Source organism: Triturus cristatus, chromosome 9 (assembly GCF_964204655.1).
Source record: "Triturus cristatus chromosome 9, aTriCri1.1, whole genome shotgun sequence".
Taxonomy (NCBI): Eukaryota; Metazoa; Chordata; class Amphibia; order Caudata; family Salamandridae; genus Triturus; species Triturus cristatus.
In genome coordinates this window covers 801,413,979-801,434,202 of record NC_140592.1, presented here as the reverse complement: position 1 = coordinate 801,434,202, position 20,224 = coordinate 801,413,979, and the positions used below count along the sequence as shown (strand labels likewise).

The 20,224-nt window shown below is 45.6% G+C and overlaps 1 protein-coding gene across 4 annotated transcripts in view; it reads left to right on the top strand.

Moving 5' to 3' along the window:
* The first annotated feature begins 3,973 nt into the window (after positions 1 to 3,973).
* The window catches only part of PPP2R5E (protein phosphatase 2 regulatory subunit B'epsilon), a 521,840-nt gene continuing 505,589 nt past the window's right edge, over positions 3,974 to 20,224 (top strand). For 2 of the 4 annotated variants that reach the window (XM_085626199.1, XM_085626200.1), the window contains exon 1: positions 3,994 to 4,260. The gene's annotated coding sequence lies outside the window, so the exon portion shown is untranslated. Of the gene's footprint in view, positions 4,261 to 20,224 lie in introns of all 4 variants that reach the window. The other 2 variants (XM_085626198.1, XM_085626201.1) reach the window with 2 other exon arrangements.

The following is a 20,224-nucleotide window of genomic DNA, read 5'->3' as shown; positions in this document are numbered from 1 at the left end:
ACGCCCCTAAATCGAGTATTTTGGGGCGATCCTGAACCTTACCTCCTCAAACAAGAACCGACCAAGAAGGAAAGAAGTAGGACCCAAGAAGCTGTGCTAAAGCTAAGAAGAGGAAGACGCCCACTAACTTGGCCCCAGCCCTACCGGCCTGTCCCCACCTCGAACCTGCAGAAGTGAAATCCCAGTGTGTCCTGCAGCCTCAAGAACCCAGAGGTCCTGCCCTGCCTTCCAAAGAAAAGACTCTGTCTCCCATGAGCACCGGATTTGCTCACCCACAGACTCAGGCTCCAGCCAAATCCACGAGCCTGCACCACTCTGCACCGGACGCCGAAGGCCCGTGTTCAAGTGGCCCAACACCACGAGGAAGTCTCCCTGGCGATACAGACCTGAGATGTGGTGATCTCTGACCTGCCTCGAATCTCCAAGCGAACCCTGAAGCCTCTTACTGGAGGATCTCCCCTAGTTGGCTGGCCTCCTGATCTGAAGCCTCAGGGGCACAGCAGGCTTCCAACAACCTTGCACCTGCACCTGGACTCTTCCATCTGTGAGTCTACCCTGTCAAGTGGTGCCACTCCAGTTCAAGACCCTTGGAAGTGGACTAAGGTGCTCTGTCAGCCTATATGGATCCCACGGAAACATTGCATCTCCTCTGCTGCGCGGTGCAACCCCCGAGCAGAACTGACGCATCTCTTCGACTGTGTGGATTGGACCAATCGCAAAGACCTGCAACACAGCTCTTCAGAACCGCTGCTTCGCCCCACAGGCCCTCGTCGACAGGAGCCTTGGCGATGATGCTGGACTCTACATCGCAGCTCTTTGGAACCAACGCATTGCCCTGACTGCTCGCCACATCCTCGACATCCGACTTCGCATCACAAGCCCCATCGACGGGATTCTCGACGATGAAGCAGGCCCTCGCATCGCAGCCTTGTTGCAAATCGGAACCGATGCATCGCTTTCGCTGTGCAAGGCATATTCGACATGGATCCACGCAATGCTCCGCAAACTAGGCTTAAATGTACAGTGGGCCTAACTAGGTCCCTGTATCCTCCATCGTGGCCGGCCTGAACTTGAGACTTTGTCCCGGTCCAGCGTGACCAGATATTGATAGTTGGCGCTTTGCGGTGCTATTCTTAGTTGAATCTTTAAAATTGAATATCTTCGGTTCTACTAATTGGATTTTTATCATTTCTTGTTGTATTTATTAAAGAAAGTGCTATTTTTCTAACTTGGTGTGGGATTCTTTGTGTGTGGCGTTTCCACAGTTTTACTGTTTGAAGTGTTGCACAAACACTTTACACATTGCCTCTAAGTTAAGCCTGACTGCTCTGTTTCAAGCTACTGGGAATTGAGCACAGGTTAATTTAGGTTGGCTTGTGCTTCAACTTGACGAGGACTGTGGTTGCTACTTGACCTAGGAACACACCCCAGTCAACCAACCACCCAATTTCTTACACGAAGCATATCAAAAACAAGAATATTTAAAGAGAGTTGGATAATGAAGTAACATAGAATAAAGATTGAACCTCCTATGTGTTAAATAGCTGGATCATGATGCCATCTACTAGTGACAGCAAGAGTTGTTTTTTAAAACATCCTGTTCTGCAAACAACATAAAAATAGAGGGTGCTGGAAAACACACTACAATGAGAACATTTACTAAAGTACTGTCGTTAAACTGTAATATTTGCAACCAGTTTTCCAAGACTATTTTGAACAGCACATGCCATACTAAAATGCTAGTCTGCTATTAACATGAAAGTATGGTGTACTAGTAAATACAAAATGAACCTAAAAATAAATGAAGAAATGTGTTTATAGCGCACGATTTTGCTACCAGTTTTTCAAGGACTGCTTTGAGATCAGATCCTCAATGATTTTGTAGACGTTGCTTTGTTATGTCCTATTAGTCCCTTGCAACTGGCCTACTGTATTTAGAATGTACAGTTTGCCATGGATTGTCCTGTAAACAGAAACGCAACATTCCACACTGCATTAGGCTTGGGCTGTTTGGCCCAATATGTCTTAAAATGTAATATTTACCATTCATTTTGCTACATTCATTGAGAGAGAACTCCAAAACCCAGGTATGTGTTATTAAAACGTCATGTTGATAAATATTTTGCTGACCTTCTGTGCTGTAAAATTTGTTGTTCACCACAAACAGCCCAGAGGATTGACACCCCTGGTCATGCAATGTAGCAGAACAGTGATGAGAGCCCCTGCCCTAGTTGTTTTTCACCTAGCTCTTAGGAGGCCTCATTGCCCACTATTCGGCGTTACCCCCACCCCAAGTTGCACCCTTGATTCCACCTCACACCTCTTTCTTCCACAACTGTACAGCTCCCTCCTCTTTATGTCACTCTTGTAGGGCAGGAAATGAGGGGGGTCCAGCAGGATCCAGGATCTTGGCTGGCCCCAGTGAAATATGGTAAATTTCTTCCAGTGTAATATGCCAACACCAGGACACAATCAACAGCGCTAGCTAGCACCTTCTATGATTTACATTGCAAGTAGCATTGTGGTGGGCTTTCTTATTTTATCCTGCACAAAAAAAGGTGTGATTAAATGGCCATCAACCCTCTTTCTGTTTGAGTATCATACTGGCAGGTAGCTCTGTGGAGTTTATCACCTAGCTGTCAATGCAAAAACAGGAAACAAAGACACACTGCTTGTTGTCATGACACAGGTACTTAAGAGACACTGTGATTTGAATGCATGTTTTTTTTAACTTTATTCATGCTTTGTATGCAGGGCCACTGGAATTGTGCAGAAGGGGAGCACCAAATTATGCAGCAGAGTTCACTAAATGATGCGTCAAAGAAAGGCAAATTATGGAGCACTTTTTAAATAGAATTGTTTCATCATTTTCTCATTTCACATATTAATACTGTCTGGGCAAAGATTTCACCTCATTAGTACCAGTTTATATTAGAGCGATTGCAATCTATGAGCTACGGGGTGAAAAGGGATCTCTGTCCAAAAAAATACCTATTTACACAATAATACACATTTCTGATCTGCATGTTACACGATGTGCTTTGCAGGAGACACCTAGTCCTCTATGGTACTTTGAGTCAAAGCTGTGACTAAACTAAGAAAAGATTTCGTCAACAAGTGCTTTAACCACCTCGATTATCGTACCAGTATTATTATCCTCTGAAAATTGTTGGGCACACAAAGATCTCTGCAGTAGGTGTCTTAACGCTATACGATAATTCAACATGCAGCCACTTCGTTGCCTATTTAGTGAGCCAGAACAGGTTCCCTGTCACGTTTGTCATTGTTACAAATTTCCTTGCTGCCGAGTTTTAAAAACACATATATGAAGAAGTTGGTGGTCGGACACTGCTTTTCAAGACTTCGCCTCTCGCGGCTCTACCTTTTTCCGTTGCTAAACCTTCACGTCTATTTTATGGCTCCTGCAGAGGTGTTTTTTCCAAATCCAGCACTGCACTCTTGCATTGTGTTTTTCTATCCGTGCATTCTCTCGGTTTTCCTTGCTTCCTCCTTTCTTTCTTACATGGTCGCTTTTCTCTCTATTGCACTGTGTCAAAGCCTGATGGTATAAAAAATCAGCCTGGTCGGGAGAAACGAGTCAGCCACCTCAATAATTGCACCGATGCTCCCTCTCCGGCTTCTCTTCTATATTTCCTCACTTGTTTCTCAGTCCCTCCAACCCCATTCCTTTTGAGAAATGTCCACCACACGCCCTGATCCTCAATTGGTATCCGTGGTCCCGCTGTAAACAGCATCATGCATAGAGCTCAGGCTAAACATAGCAACCAAACACAGCTTGACTGGAGTCCCCAGTACAGGAAGCAGTTCTTCTTCTGCCCTCTGTCTCTCGGTTCCACTCGCCACTATGCCACTTGCTCCGCCTCTTATGACCTTCTCACCCAATAGTGGCCAGAGGCGCACAGAAAGCCCAATGCAGGAAAGGGCGGGGTTTGATGTTCTCTACTACGCATGCGCAGGAGCCTGAAGTGACGTGCGAGTCACGTGACGTCAGCGTCGTCGCTAGGTCGTTTCCTGTGATGGGAACTGGTCGCTGCCTCTGATGGGACCCGCAGGATCCTTGGAGTAACAGGAAGGAGCCGGGGCTGGACAGAGGCCTACACAGCGCTGCCGCAGCCCGAGGGGACCCGCGCCGGGAGCCGTAGCCCGCCCCGGAGGAGCCCTGACCCGCAAGGCCCCCGCCGCCTGTCCGCACCTTCCTTCCCCTAGCAGCACCTCTGAGCCTGGATCAGCAGCTTCAAGGTAACCCCAGTTTCCCAGGCAGCAGGGCAATCGGAACCAGACTTTGCTTTGAAGATCACACACCGGGGCCGAGTGCATTTGCTCTTGAGTGTGCTCTGTGCATGATAGTGCATCTCCCCGCCCCCTGCGGCCTAGTGTAGGAACTCTGCAGGGTGCACTGCTTGACTATGCCCAATGAACACTCACTCCACTTTTTGGCCTAATGCTGGCGTCCTGCAGGATGCACAGTTCATAGTTGTACCTTTGAACATCAGGTTCCGCTTTGACGTGGTGCGGGAGTGTTGCACGGTACACTGTGCACTATCGTGCCTCTGAACGTGCAATCTCAGATTTTATAACTAAAGGGGAAATACTTCTGCTCTGTCATTAAACACGGGGATTCACAGAAGTGTGTTTTGAGAGTCCCTCACTTCTTTGATTATTTAGATCTAGACTGTTTTACCCGAACCCAGGGCACTAAGTACCTGACAATATTGTTAGGAGGCTGCAACGCGACAGATCACCTGCATCTGTTTGCTTAAAACGTAGAATGCCATATGCAGCGCATCTATAACCCCACATTTGCTGTCAGATTTTAAAATAAAAAAAGCCCTGTCACGGTTTTTTAAGGATATGTATTTAGGGTGTGCAATCCTTGCAGCTTGTTCGGCTTATATGTCTGCTGCGTTCATAAATGATTAACCTATCCTTTCAGTTCCCACGGGTTGGCTCAGCCGTTCATCCTTCGAAGTCGACAAAATGACTGCCTTTGTTTCAGCAATAGAAAATATCTGTGGTTTCCAGAACAGCTTAACTGTAGAGCCGTGGCAGTAATGTGTCCACCACACTCATATTTTCAGCACAAATATCACCCAGAGCATGCTCTAGTTAGCTTAACAAGATACAGTGCAAATAATCTCATATACTTGCTAGCTCTATTTCAGGGTACACTTTCAATCAATCAATCAATCAAAGGCATTTATAAAGCGCACTACTCACCCGGAGGGTCTCAAGGCGCTGGGGGGGGGGGGGTCCGCTACTGCTCGAACAGCCAGGTCTTGAGCTTCTTCCTGAAGGAGAGGTGGTCTTGGGTCAGGCGTAGTTCGGTGGGGAGGGCGTTCCAAGTCTTGGCGGCCAGGTGGGAGAAGGATCTACCTCCTGTAGTCGCTCTGTGGATGCGGGGGACGGCTGCGAGGGCGAGACTGGTCGAGCGGAGGTGGCGTTTGGGAGCGTAGAAGTTGAGGCGGCTGTTGAGGTAGGTCGGGCCTTGGTTGTGTAGGGCTTTGTGTGCGTGGGTGAGGAGCCGGAAGGTGATTCTTTTGTTGATCGGGAGCCAGTGCAGGTCTCTCAGGTGTCTGGAGATGTGAGTTCGTCTGGGGACGTCGAGGATGAGTCTCGCCGAGGCGTTCTGGATCCGCTGGAGTCTCTTCTGGAGCTTGGCGGTGGTACCGGCGTAGAGGGCGTTGCCGTAGTCCAGTCGACTGGTGACGAGGGCCTGGGTGACTGTTTTCCTGGTCTCGGTGGGGATCCACCGGAAGATCTTACGTAGCATGCGCAGGATGTTGAAACAGGACGAGGAGACGGCGTTGACTTGTCTGGTCATGGAGAGGGAGGAGTCCAGGATGAAGCCCAGGTTGCGTGCGTGGTCTGTCGGTTTGGGTGCGTTGCCCAGGGCAGGGGGCCACCAGGAGTCGTCCCAGGCGGAGGGTGAGGAGCCCAGGATGACTTTGCAGGTAGAAACCCGAGACCCGCACATATTGTGAAACTAGTCAGTGTACCTCTGGACCATTTAACTCGCTCCTGCAGTATAAATCACTTCCAACTTCTTAGAAGGCACAGAGTGCCTTCTGCCCTCAATAGTTAATAACGGAACACTACCAACTGTTATCAAATGTTGTAAACTTGTACACATTTTGCCCAAGTCATATTTAGTTGTAATATTGTAGTTTTCCTTTAAGGTGATAGTCTATTACATTTGTTAATTGGTCACACAGCAGCTGCTATGAGCCATGCCTCATTTACTCACTTTTGTTTTGTGTTAACCCATCCACTACGCCAGTGTTTCCCAAACTGGGGTCCGAGGACCCCCAGGGGTCCGTGGCACATTCCCAGGGGGTCCGCAGGCAGCAGTTCTAAAAGCACTGCAAAGTTCCTTGTAAAATTAGCAGTTTTCGAGCAACTATAAAAGTGTCAAGAAAATGCCTGTGATTAATGTACCTGCTGGAGAGAGATGAGAGTTTTTTCCAGTGGCAGCTTTGACTTATCTAATGTAACACAGAGGGTTAATATGCCTACTGCAAAGAACGTGTACAATGCATTTTAAAAAACAGTATTTTATGTGCATAGGTCAGTGGGTTACTGATTTTTTTCACAGAGATTCTTTTGTCACTGTGCAATTCATAAGGGACAATCGTAATCTAGCACAGTGTCCTATAAACTGTCAAACAGCTGCTTGCAAACTGCATGGTAAAATTTAGCAACATATGTTTATTCCCAGTCTATCATTATACTGATACTGCTATGTTCCCACTTCCTGCACATGAACAATTTTGTAATGCCTTTTTGTCACTTCTATGTGTGACACATGGAAGTTGCAAAATGTCATTTTTTATTAAAGATTGTTTATGTGCAGGAAGGGTCACCTTCCTGAACATAAACAATCAAAGGTGTTTTGCTTTTTCCGTTGGAAAAAGCAAAAACGAGGAAAAATATGGCATTTCTTCTTCTATCGCCAACTTAAGACCAGGTTTTTCATGGTCTTAATTTTGGTGCTGTCTCATATTTAAGCTGACTTTGTAAATAGAGGGCAGCATCAAAATCAATGGGTGTTGGAGTGAAACTCCCACTGCCCACCTTTTTCATGCTAAGCATTGCGTGAAAGGGGGCCTTATTTACAAGGCAGCGTTAAGCCACAATAAGTGGCTTAACGCTGCCTTGTAAATAAGGCAAAGCCCCTATTGCCACAGGAACATCGCAAAATGTGACGTTCCCATGGCAATAGGGACTTGTAAATATGCCCCTAGAATCCTTAGTAATTTGAGTATTTGTTTTGTGTGCACACGTGCGTTTTTTTAATTCAAATTACTGTTTTAATGTTTGAAATTTAAATCCTACAAATTGCTTGGGGTCCCCGGCTTCCAGTGGTGACTCAATGGGGGTCCTCAGAAGTCAAAAGTTTGGGAACCACTGCACTACGCCCATCTTGCTGTGTACGGATTCTGTTCTTTTTTTAGAGCTTCTCTGTTCAAAATAGTATTGCCATAAATAAATGAACTAATAAGATTTTGCTTCCGAATCTCATGCCCCGGACCTTGTGCAGGGAGCTGCCGAGGATATGGCGATGAGTATAGAATTGCACGTCTCGACAGTATACCTCTCACGGGCCTAGTACAGAAATCTTAGCGGGACTTAGTCCAGTGTGCAATTTTGGGACGGGTTTAGAGCGCTCAGCATGTTTCAGTGATGTGCCTTTAAACACCATGATGAGACTGATAAAGACTGTCCATCAGGATGCTCTAGAGTGCAGTCATAATTTAAAATCCTGTCCTCGACCTGTAGATTTAGTGATCATAGTCAAGTTGTGAGTAAGTGGGAGAAATTGCCTGCTTTCTTCAGATCTACTTTGTCATTTTCATGAAAATGTCTGTAATTCTTGGCAGGCATCTCTGAAAATTGTACGTGAGGTGTACCAAAAAAGTAACATGTTCACTCGCTCATTAAAGTTTCCATACCGTATCTAAAGTTATGTGGTGAATGTTGCTGGAGTTCAGTGTATCTAACGTAGATTCTTCCTTGTGAGTGTGCCATCTAATCAATTTTCAATGTGTAATACAAGCATGTTTGATTGTCGTGTATAAGGATCTGTCTTGTACTCCATATATAATAATGGGGGCATTGTAGTTTTTCGAGAATCAACAATAAATGTACACCAGAAGTATAAATGATGAGGTGTCTCTGTTGGTCGATTTCTCAACGCGGAAACATGAAGTAATATGCATGTTTCGAGTTTGAATCCTGACAGTGCTGACTTGACTTTTCATCCTTTCTGAGGTGTTACATCGAGTACCACTCAATTGGACAATAGTAACACTAGCTACTTACATTGTTTAGAAATGGAAGTAGTGAAATATGAAACACATCTATGTATATATGTGTGTGTATGTATATATATATATATATATATATATATATATGTATTGACAACAGGGACAGCTTATCTTTTACACCCCTAATGTTAATTTTTATCTCCTAAATCCGTTGCTTCATATTTTTTGGGCTAACATTTTTTTGAAAAGGAACCTTTGTAACAAAGGTATAATATATAAACGTATCAGCGCAATTTTGTCAAAGGAAAGTACTTGATTTTCTTGTATTTCACTACGAGGGTGGGAGCATAGGTTTCTTGAGGTCGAGAGGTTATTGGCCTTCCTGACCAGTTGTCTGCCATCTTCCATTCATTTTTGTATATTTTAACTGAGTGCACAATAAGTATTTTCTCTAGCCCTTAAGCGGCATGAAAGTATCATACCCCCCATGCTTTGCCCTCAGTGCCAAAGTGTAAACATGAAGCAGTGAATCCAGAAGATTTAATAGTTATCTGTAAAACCACAAATAGATAAAGGTTAAGATGCCCCACAAATTATACTTCCCATACACGTTAAAAAACACAAAACAATCAATGGGTCGATGACCTGACCTCTCGCCTTGGCCCAGATTTATAACGTGTTGCCAAGTTAGTCACCTTTTGCCAAGTTAGTCACCAATAAATATCACAGTGACATGGAATCAAAGGTTTCCAGACATGAATATTGTGCCTGTCATCTCAGCCCACTCCATTGTCCTAGACCAGCGAGATGACAGTGCACCGAGCAGGACTCAGCAGATCTGCCATGCACTCTGCAGAGACAATGCATCATTTTGCTAAAAAACACCTCAGACTTGACATGATGTTGCTGCCAAAGAGTTTCCCTCTGATTGCAGTGCTGAAAGTTGCATTGTGCCTGCCAGCGCCACATAACACTACTAGTTTAATAACAATTATTTATATAGCACATTACAGCTTTAGTCAGCCGTTTCTGAATGAACGTTCGGGAAAGTATAAACTTTAGGATGCATTTAAAGTGAAATGTGACAATACCACATTTTTTTAAAAGAACATTTTAGTACCTATGCAAAAAACAGTGGTGAGTAATTACAGCTCAGCCTACACAGAGAAGTGCGTCTCACACCCATCTGTGCGAGACATTTTTATCAGTACATCATTTTTTTACATTTCGGGTATAATATAAAATTGTAAGCTAAGATTGAATTTCAACTGGCTTGTATATGAAGCAAGATGTAGCTTGTAAAAATTGTTATTCAGTTTTCAAAACAAGCACTGGAAATGTCAATAGGTCTGGCTTATGAATGAAAGTGCCTTTTGCATCATTGATGCATTTAGGCTCTCAATTCAATATAACTTTATTCGATCTAAAAACGATAGACCATAAAAGTACATAGAAAATTATTACACATGGCTGTAAGCACTCAAGAAATTGAAATAATTTTACAGTAAAAACCAGTTAAAAATGAGTGTGTAAAAATTACAAAGTTTAAGAACACAGCGAGATGTGTGCCAGATATCCATACTTTGGATGAGCAAGGAGATACAAATGAACTCAGGTTTCAATAAGCAGCATAATATTGTTGGCGGGAACTGCATTTGACGCATGTAAAGGGGAGATAGAAAGAGGACAAAAACCTCAAAATAGGGTCCGCCGTGCTAACCCAATATCCCCCATTGATAAGCAGTATCTTTGCCTAGTCTATATGAAAAAAAACACCCTATCCCTGTCCAACTAGCCCAGGATAGTATGTCTTGCCCTTAGTGCCCTTAGTAAGGGTATCAAAAGGTGCCTTTGTGCTTCACTGGGGAAATTACAGAAAAATACAAAGTGCATTAATGATTGTGCTGAATGATTGTTGCAGGAGAAAACTAAGTTACCCTTGGAATCAGAAAAATGTTTGAAGAAAAAAGACCAATAAATCGTCCCTGCTCTGAAGCGGAAAAGAAGAGACCGCTCCCATCTTGACAGTTTCATCGACAAGTACAGTGGGGAAACGTCTGTGTATAAAAAGCTATAAAAGGGCAACACCGAGGGTTTAGAAAATTAATGTTTCAACCTAATGTTTGCACGGTGGTTCTTACATTTTTTTCACCTCAGTCCTAACATTTTTGGTGGATGTGACTGGGTTCGACAAGCCACTGAGCTATACAGAGGGCTCCAAAAATATCTTGTATTTAGCTCAACCAGGGTATAGAGCCCTATCCAGCGTCATACAGTCAGATACTATGTCACTGCAGAGTTTAGCGGCGGGGTTCAACCATACGCTTACCCACAATAAAAGAGGCACCAGTTGTCTCATGTCCTCGATTAAACCCTGATTTAATTCAAGATGAGTAATAAGAATGTGGGTGGACAGAGGGGTACCTAATAGCTGTCGTAAGAAATGGTTTTCCTCTGTCTGGAGGGAACCGCATTTGATGAAACCCCATACTCCAGCGCCATGGGTAGCTCTACTAATGCATTGTAAATTATAGACGTTCAAAGGAGGAAACACTGACCCCCTTCATTTGGGGTGTAAAAAGGTTACAGATTGTGCCCGCAGTTTATAGTTTTAAACTGGCCTGTGAATGATGGGGGTTCCTTGACCCTGCTGAATTAAAATTCAGCCCTAAATAACAAAAGTCATCTACAGTCGTCCGAGTGTGTCCATTAATGCTAATTTTCTTTAACCTTCATTTACCCTGGTCGCAAGACATAATATGCGATTTAGAGTAATTGGTATTTAAATTCAAGTTGTGCATAAAGGAAGCAAAGCAAACCACCTGATGTCTCAGTGCTTTTTGGGTGAGGGCTAACAGTACCGCGTTGTCAGCATATTATAAGGCAGGAGTAGGATAACCTGTGATTCTAGGTGTGTCTGTGTGGAAAGTATGGTGTCTGTTAATATATAAAATAAACAATAAGGGTGCCAGAATACAATCCTTTCTCACTCCAGTCTTTAGAGGGAATTTAGAAGAAAGCTCCCCAAGAGAATTTATACGAACCCAGGCTGTAAGATAAGAATGCAGGCAATAAAGATAATTCACTATAGGGGGGTCCACGCCTTGGTCCTGCAACATTAACCAGAGTTTGGTTCTGATCACTGAATCGAAGGCGGTGGATAGGTCCATAAAAGCTAAATAAATAGGGGAACGCTTGGCCTTAGTATATTTGGAAATGATCAGGGCCAGATTCAGGCATAGTTCGGTGGTTCCTAATATTGGCCGAAATCCAAATTAAAAAGGGGAAAGTAAGTCCTTATCAGCCGCCCACTCGACCAAACGGTCATAAATGGCTCTGCTGATGATTTCAATCGTGCTATCGATGAGGGAAATATGTCAATAGCACTTGGGCGACATACAATCACCCTTTTTAGGTCTCGCATACCTAGCGTTGCAGTGCACGTGCGCTGCTCGCTCTGCGAGGCATATTGTAGAAGGGTATGTTTTAGAAGTGTGGTGGAAGCCCCGTCCCTATTTTTCATTGGCTGGGTCGTCTATGGTAAACGCTGGCTTCCGATTGAAAATGAGGTTTCTTAGTCCCTCCTTGTTACCGCCCTGTCTCCTTTTGGGACTGCCCATCCGGACTGGATCGTTTACTTGCGGCGTTATACCGTCTCCTTCATTTACTCAGTAAGCACTATGTTATTTTCTTTCTGCTTTGGCAATGGGGACAGCTTGTGTTATAAATCGCATACGGCGGTCGCACAACTTTATCATCACACGCGCCGCCAAAATGCTTTTCTTTTAAAATGTATATGTTTTTTATAAAGTGCAGCACGCCAAGCTTTGTATTCATGACGGCAGCACACATTTCTCCCACTTCGTGCGCTCCCTGTACGGAAAGGACTCCTGGCACTAAACTCACGCTTGGTTTATTTACTTGTTTTTTTTTGTTGCTGGTTTTTATTCCTGCCTCACACCGAATCTCCGACAGCTGCGCTTGGTTCAGCTCCCTATGCCGCCGGTTACGCCCTCCAAAGTTTCCCAGTCACTTCCTCGCAGGCTGCCTACTGAAGTTCCTCGGCCCCCAAGCCCTCTGTGAGCGCTTGTTTACCAAGCTCGGTTACCGTTTCTGAGCTTGGTTGCAGTTCTTGAGATGGCTGTGGCTCGTGTACTGCCAGCTTAGAATGCTTTGCTGCAGTTGATGTGCTCTTAAAAACCCCACTGCGTTTGTAAGCTGCATGTTTTAAACCAGCCTTTGTGTGCTTTGTGTTACTAATACTCAGTTACACAGGAGTGTTGGCAGTAATCTTCCTGTAACCTGCGTAGAAGTGCAGATTTGTATGCATGCTTCCATGGTCCCCCTTAGTTCTTCTGCTTCGCAGCTCGACTCCTACGCGCTTTAAAGCCCAGCGACTACAGTTTGTGTGCTTAGAAACTGCTCCGGTGTATGTTGAGAAACCTGCTTACAGTCAAAATGTAGATCAGAGAAAATGTGCGCATATTACAGAAGAGCTCAATTCAAGCTGATTTGATGGTTCTGAACAGTTTAAACCAGACAGCCACACGCAGCAGATGCCAGCCCTGCCATATTTTGGCAGGGCTGGCTACAGACCCACCCAGAAAATCAAATACAGCAGAGCTGTTTCAAGAAGCACAAAATGAAAAATGCCGCTCCTCACTCACAAGTTGTAATTCCAGAACCAAGTAGAATTTACTTAAAAGTGCAAATGGTGCTTTTGGTTTACAAAGTCGGAGGAACAGTGCATGCATTGGTCTCTAGAAGGTGCGGTTAATGTACCTGCCAACTGTTTGATTAGCAGCCTTGGAAGTTTCTGCACGATTATTTCGGGCGTCAGGTACCAGTGAACTAGCCTCTTAACCCCTTGTGTGCCCATGACGAGCTGGACTCTTCATGGAGCACAGTCGCGCTGTGCCCATGACGAGTCCAGCTCGTCATGAGGCATTCCCTGGGGAATCCCTCTGGTGCGGGCACCAGAGGGATTCCCTTTTACTGCAAATAGCCTCGGGAGCTGGGGAAGAGCTTCCCCAGCTCCCGAGGCCCCCCATCCCTCCCTTTCACTGTAATGACGATCGGCGCGCACGTCGTGCCGACATCATAACATTGAAAGTGAAACTGAAATGAGCCAAGAGGCTCATTTCAGGTTTCACTTTGTACGTGCTCAGGGGGCTATCTCAGCCCCCTGAGCACGTAGAAAGACGGGAGAGGTATCGTTGGAAAGGGGAGAATCTCCCCTTTCCAATGGTACCCCTCCCCAGTGGATCCCTGCTTGGGGATCGCCACAGGAGGGCGATCCCCAAGCAGGGATCCACCCACTAGACACCAGGGAGGGGGGGAGCGTCCCCTTGGGCAAGGGCCTTTGCTCCCCCAAAGGGGCAGATGGGGCAGTAGCCCCCAATCTGCCCCCCCCCGGGGGGGGGGGCAAAAAGCCCACTAGACGCCAGGGAATTTTTTTGACAATAAAAATAGGGGTGGGGGCTGCCCAAAACGGGCAGGCCCATGCCCCCACCCCACCCCCCAATTATCACAGTCTTTCTGCCCGCCCCCCCCGGGGGGCAGATGGGGCATTGGCCCCTAATCTGCCCCTTCGGGGGGGCAGAAAGCCCACTATACACCAGGGATTTATTTTCAGTTTTTTTAGGGTGGGGGCTGCCCGAAACGGGCTCGCCAATGCCCCCACCCACCCGCCACCATTACAGCCTTCCTGCCCCCCCTGGGGGGCAGATAGGGCATTGCCCCCCAATCTGCCCCCCTTTCCCCCCCCCCCGGGGGGCAAAAAGACCACTAGACACCAGGGAATTGTAAAAAAAAAATAAAAAAATAGGGGTGGGGGCTGCCCAAGACGGGCACACCAATGCCCCCACCCCCCCCCCCCCCACAAAAATGACAGTCTTTCTGCCCCCCAGGAGGCAGATGGGAGCTGTAGCCCCCAATCTGGCCCCCCCTGGGGGTGCAGAATGCCCACTAGAAACCATGGATTTTTTTGTTTTATTAGTGATGGGGTAGGGGCTCCCCAAAATGGGCATGACAATACCCCTCCCCACCCCCAGAGAAATTCCAGTCTTTCTGCCCCCCCCGGGAGGGCAGATGGTGGCAGTGGCCCCTGATCTGCCCCCTGGGGGGGGCAGAAAGCCCACTAGGCGCCAGCGAGTACGCAGGCTTTTTTTATGCGTGGGGGTAGGGGCTGCCCAAAATGGTCATACCAGTGCCCCCACAAAAAATAGCCACAGTCTTTCTGCCCCTTTAGGGGCATATCAGGATGAAACCCCCTTCCCCGATTTCCCCCCCCCAGGGTGGCAGAAAGGCCACTGGACTCCGGATTTTTTTTTTAGCAATGTGCATACCTGTGGATTTTGGGCCCTAGCGCAGTTGGCACGTAGGCAAACCTAGCAAATCTGTACATTCTTTAAAACTAGACAACAAGGGGAATCATGGATGGGGTGACTTCACTGGCTCTCACCAGGTTCTGTTACCCAGAATCCATTGCAAACCTAAAAATGTGTCCAAAATAACACATTTTCCTCACATTTCTGTGGTGGAAAGTTCTGGAATCTGCGTGGGTCCACAAAATTCCACCCACCCTGCGTTCCCCAAAGTCTTCAGAGAAAAATGGTACCTCACTTGCGTGGGTAGGCCTAGTGCCCGTGTCAGGCAAGGGCCCAAAACCTATTGAGGAGACATCAAAATTACCTATCACAAGACAACCTGGTTTTGCAAAGGTGGTCCTATGAGTTTTTGGCCCCGGGCTTGGGGGCCACCTAGGGAAACCTACACATTTCTGAAAACTAGACACCCGGGAGATTCCAGGGAGGTATGGCTTGCGTGGATCCCCCAACGTTTCCTTACCCAGAATGCCCTGCAAACCTCAAATTTAGCTGAAAAAATCACCTTTTTCACACATTTGTGTGTGGGAAAGTTGTGGTATCACCGGGCTGACACAAATTTCCTACCACCCAGCGTTCCCCCGGGGTCTCCCGATTTAAAAACGGTCCCTCACTCGTGTGGGAGGCCCAAGTACCCGCGACAGGCAAGGGCCCAAAACGTATTGAGGCGCGCTACGTTTAGGACCCTTGCCTGTTGAGGCGCACTACATTTTGGACCCTTGCCTGTCGCGGGTACTTGGGCCTCCCACACGAGTGAGGCACCGTTTTTATCGGGAGACCCGGGGGAAAGCTGGGTGGTAGGAAATTTGTGTCAGCCCGGTGATGCCACAACTTTCCCACACAAAAATGTGTGAAAAAGGTGATTTTTTTTGCCTAAATTTGAGGTTTGCAGGGCATTCTGGGTAAGGAAACGTTGGGGGATCCACGCAAACCATACCTCCCTGGAATCCCGGGTGTCTAGTTTTCAGGAATGTGTGGGTTTGGTAGGTTCCCCTAGGTGGCCGCCGACCACCGGGCCAAAAACTCAGGTGACCCCCGTGCAAAACCAGGTCGTTTTGAGGTAGACAATTTTTATGTCGCCTCACTGCGTTGTGGGCCCTTGCCTGTCGCGGTTACTTGGGCCTCCCACACGAGTGAGGCACCATTTTTATCGGGAGACCCGGGGGAACGCTGGGTGGTAGGAAATTTGTGTCAGCCCGCTGATGCCACAACTTTCCCACACAAAAATGTGTGAAAAAGGTGAATTTTTTTGCCTAAATGTGAGGTTTGCAGGGCATTCTGGGTAAGGAAACGTTGGGGGATCCACGCAACCCATACCTCCCTGGAATCCCCCGGGTGTCTAGTTTTCAGAAATGTGTGGGTTTGGTAGGTTCCCCTAGGTGGCCGCCGAGCACCGGGCCAAAAACCCAGGTGACCCCCCTTGCAAAACCAGGTCGTTTTGATGTAGGCAATCTTCATGTCGCCTCAATACGTTTTGGGCCCTTGCCTGTCGCGGGTACTTGGGCCTCCCACACGAGTGAGGCGCTGTTTTTATCGGGAGACCCGGGGGAACGCTGGGTGGTAGGAAATTTGTGTCAGCCCGGTGATGCCACAACTTTCCCACACAAAAATGTGTGAAAAAGGTGATTTTTTTTCCAGCTAAATTTGAGGTTTGCAGGGCATTCTGGGTAAGGAAATGTTGGGGGATCCACGCAAGCCATACCTCCATGGAATCCCCCGGGTGCCTAGTTTTCAGAAATGTATAGGTTTGCTAGGTTTCCCTAGGTGCCGGCAGAGCTATGGTTAAAAAACTACAGCTAGGCACTTTACCAAAAAAGGGTCATTTTTCACAGCGAAATTGAGGTTTGTCCACGTTGCGTTTTGCGCCGTTTCCTGTCGCGGGCACTAGGCTGACCCACACAAGTGAGGTGCCATTTTTCTCGGAAGACTTTGGGGAACGCGGGGTGGGTGGAAATTTGTGGATCCATGCAGATTCCAGAACTTTCCACCAGAGAAATGTGGGGAAAAAGTTTTTTTTTGGCCATTTTTTAGGTTTGCAAGGGATTCTGGGTAACGGAACCTGGTGGGAGGCAGTCAAGTCACCCCATCCTGGATTCCCCTGGGTGTCTAGTTTTCAAAAATGTATACGTTTGCTAGGTTTCCCTATTTGCCGGCAGAGCTAGGGTTAAAAAACTGCAGCTAGGCACTTTGCTAAAAAAGGGTAATTTTGCATTGTGAAAATGTGGTGTGTTCACGTTGGGTTTTGAGCCATTTCCTGTCGTGGGCACTATGCCTACCCCTACAAGTGAGGTACCATTTTTATCGGGAGACTTGGGGTAATTCAGATTTGTAAAGGAACTGTTATTACCTATTGACTTTCGATGCATTTCTGCCTTCCAAATGAAAGACATTGTGTAAAAAAGAAGTCATTCTAAAAAATGACTGATAATTCTTATGCTAATATGAGTAGTCCCAATTTCGGAAATGTGCAAATATCTACTGTTTCTAAACCCTATATTTTGTTCCCATTTCAGAAATACATAGGTGTCTTTCATACTGATTTTTCCATGTACACATTTTTACAGAATAATTACTATATACCCGGTACATAATAAAAAAACCATTGCAAGTTGCTGCTCAGTTTTTGGCTCTGGGTTCGTCGGGTTCTTGGGGAACCTACAAGTCCTATATATCCCCACAACCAGTAATGTCCAGCGGATGTAACGGTACATTGCTTTCAAAGAGCTGTCATAATTACAAGAAGTTACAGGTGAAAACGTTGACACAAAAGGCGCTTTCTTTTCAACAAATTTTCAATTTATCCTATATTTAACTGTTAGTTTCTATAAAGAAACCTTGATGGATCTACACAAATGACCCCTTGCTGAATTGTGTCCACTTCTCTAAAATGTATAGCTTTCCAGGATCCATTATTGCTTCTGTACCCATTTCTACCATTAACTGGAAGGAGGTCGAATGCACACAAAATAGCAAAAATAGGCTATGTCCCAGAAAAATGCCAAAACTGTGTAAAAAATGTTGTGTTTCTGACAAAAGTCTGGTATCCCCTAAAAGCTGGGAAAATGGTGATTTCAGCCCCACAAACCCTTTTTTGATAACACTTGCAGGGAAAACCCCAGAAGCTTTCATTTGCAGCCAGTTTTCCCATTTTTCCAAAAAACAAAACAAATTTTACTGTATTTTGTCTCATTTCTGTGACCCCTCCAGGGGAATCCACAAACCCTGAGTACCTTCAGAATCCTCATGATGTTGGAAGAAAAGGACGCAAATTTGGCGTGAATACCTTATGTGGTCAAAAAGTTACAGGGGCCTCAGCGCACACTACCCCAAATAGCCAAAAAAAGGGTGTGGCACAGGGGGGGAAAGGCCTGGCAGCGAAGGGGTTAAAAATAATACATTAGGTTGATTTTGCAATTGCTTGCTATTTTTTTTGCATTACACGTTAATCTCAGAAGTGTAGCCTGTATGGCCAGGACTCAGAGTTGATATTTTTTTCTCCATCTGTAGAAAATACGATATGACTCTTGTGTTTGCCACATTTGAATAATCCACCGCCTTCCCTACCAAGCATTATCTCTACGGGAGCAAATGGGCTGGGCAAATTAATAGATAGAGGACCTAGAAACCGGCAGGAGAGGGTGTAACTTTTCATCCCCTGCCGACCCCTTTTCCCACCGGCATTAGATGGTAAAGTGTGTTTTCTGGCTCCACCTCATTTCTTCTAAATGCTGGGTTCACCACCACCTTCCTGACAGATTACTCATCGAGGTTCAATCTTCGGGCGTTTACCTCACCCTCACTGCTTTAAACTCTGCATTACAGCTAATTTTAGAGTAATTTATAATGTTGCAGCATGGGTAGTCCAGTGGGTAATATTACAGAGCGCCATTCGTTGTGGGGGTAAACAGCCAGGCGTGGTCCCCTGCCCGCTCCTTTCGAACTAGAGGTTTTCTGCCTTGTGCTGTCTTCCAGCCCGATTGTTTATCTGTACACACATTTCAGCTGGCAGCGAGGCAGTCCTGGTTTTGTGTCCGTAAACGTGTAGTCTGGGGCACGACTTTAATCAAATTTAAAAAGTATGTGGGTGGAGGGGGTACCTAAAAAGAGCGGGTCTTATGAAGCAAAACTAGGAATCCTTTCCAATAGGTCAGACCTAAGTAATTAAGAGCACGACTTTAAATGTGTACATTAAAAACCTGTGCTTCCCATTGCAGCCATCTGACGAGTATTTATTTTGTCTCTGTGAGCTTTCTGTTATTATCTCCGGACATATAATTAACAACAACTGACATAGGCCTAAAATACGCTGGATCTATTGGCTTTGTCAATGCTTATTAACTGTATAAGATAAATAAGTAACAATGATTTTATTGTGACTAATTAGAATTGCACATTTTTTAATTGTGAAGTTTGAGAGTGTGAATTAAACATTACTGAGGTCTGTGTAAGGGGTAGAGGTCTTCGGAGTCTTAATCGCTCCCGTTCTTCACTTCACACCTCTTTCCTTTACGGTTTCTCTATTCGAACACTTTATGCCCCTTTTCTCTCCCCATCTTTCTAAAACCCTCCGCCTGCATATCTCACACAGCAGTTTCTTTCCACTGACTCTCTCCTGCACATACTTCCAGGCATCTCCTTCACTTCACCATTGCCCTGCACACACCCACTAACCTGTAAGCAATCCCCTTTCACCTTTTCTTTTACTTTCGCAAAATGCAGGACTCTAAAAGCAGTTCACACTGTACAACGGCATTTATTCATAGTGTCCACCTTCATTGTTAATCGCAACAATAATCCCCATATTTAACAAGCATTTACAATGCAATAGGTCTCGCAATTACGCAAGTTTAAGCTATTGGCATTGTAAATGACAATGCCTTTTATTTATGTTTTTGTTTGTGAAACATAAATAAAAGGGATTGTCATTTACAATGCCAAATAGCTCAAACTCGCGTAAATGCGAGACCTATTGCATTGTAAATGCTTGTTAAATATGGGGATTATTGTTGCGATTAACAATGAAGGTAGAATAATAGTAGATAATGAGGAGTAAAATGTGTTCGTTTTCCTTGAACTGATTCATTTTATTGTGTCCCAAAAGGTTTTGCTATCCTTTCCACGTGACGCATGCTCCAAAAGTTCCCAGTCTTGTTTGCATACTTCGCTCCTTCTATGAGTAAGTGCAATTTTATATTCAGTACGAACCACGGAAATATTGGACTTTATCCTGGGGCAGGAATTTAGGCTTTCCTCAGCTTCCTGTTTGCCAGGGAACAGACGCAGTCAAACCATCTTGGGTCTAAATTTGAGCTGCAAATTGGTTTGAGCATGGAGTCCTGATTGTGAGGATTAGCCTATTATAGTGGGGGGACACAGATCCCTCTACACTATCTGATAGGCAGTAAAATAATTTGTTTAAGTGTGACTCGAGCAGAGTAGCTAACAACTCTTTTGGGTTTTTCATACGCCAGACTAATTGAAGGCCATCCGAGGAAGGATGTGCGATAGCTAAGTTACTGCTACGGGCAAGATGCTTGAGCGGTAGAAACATGT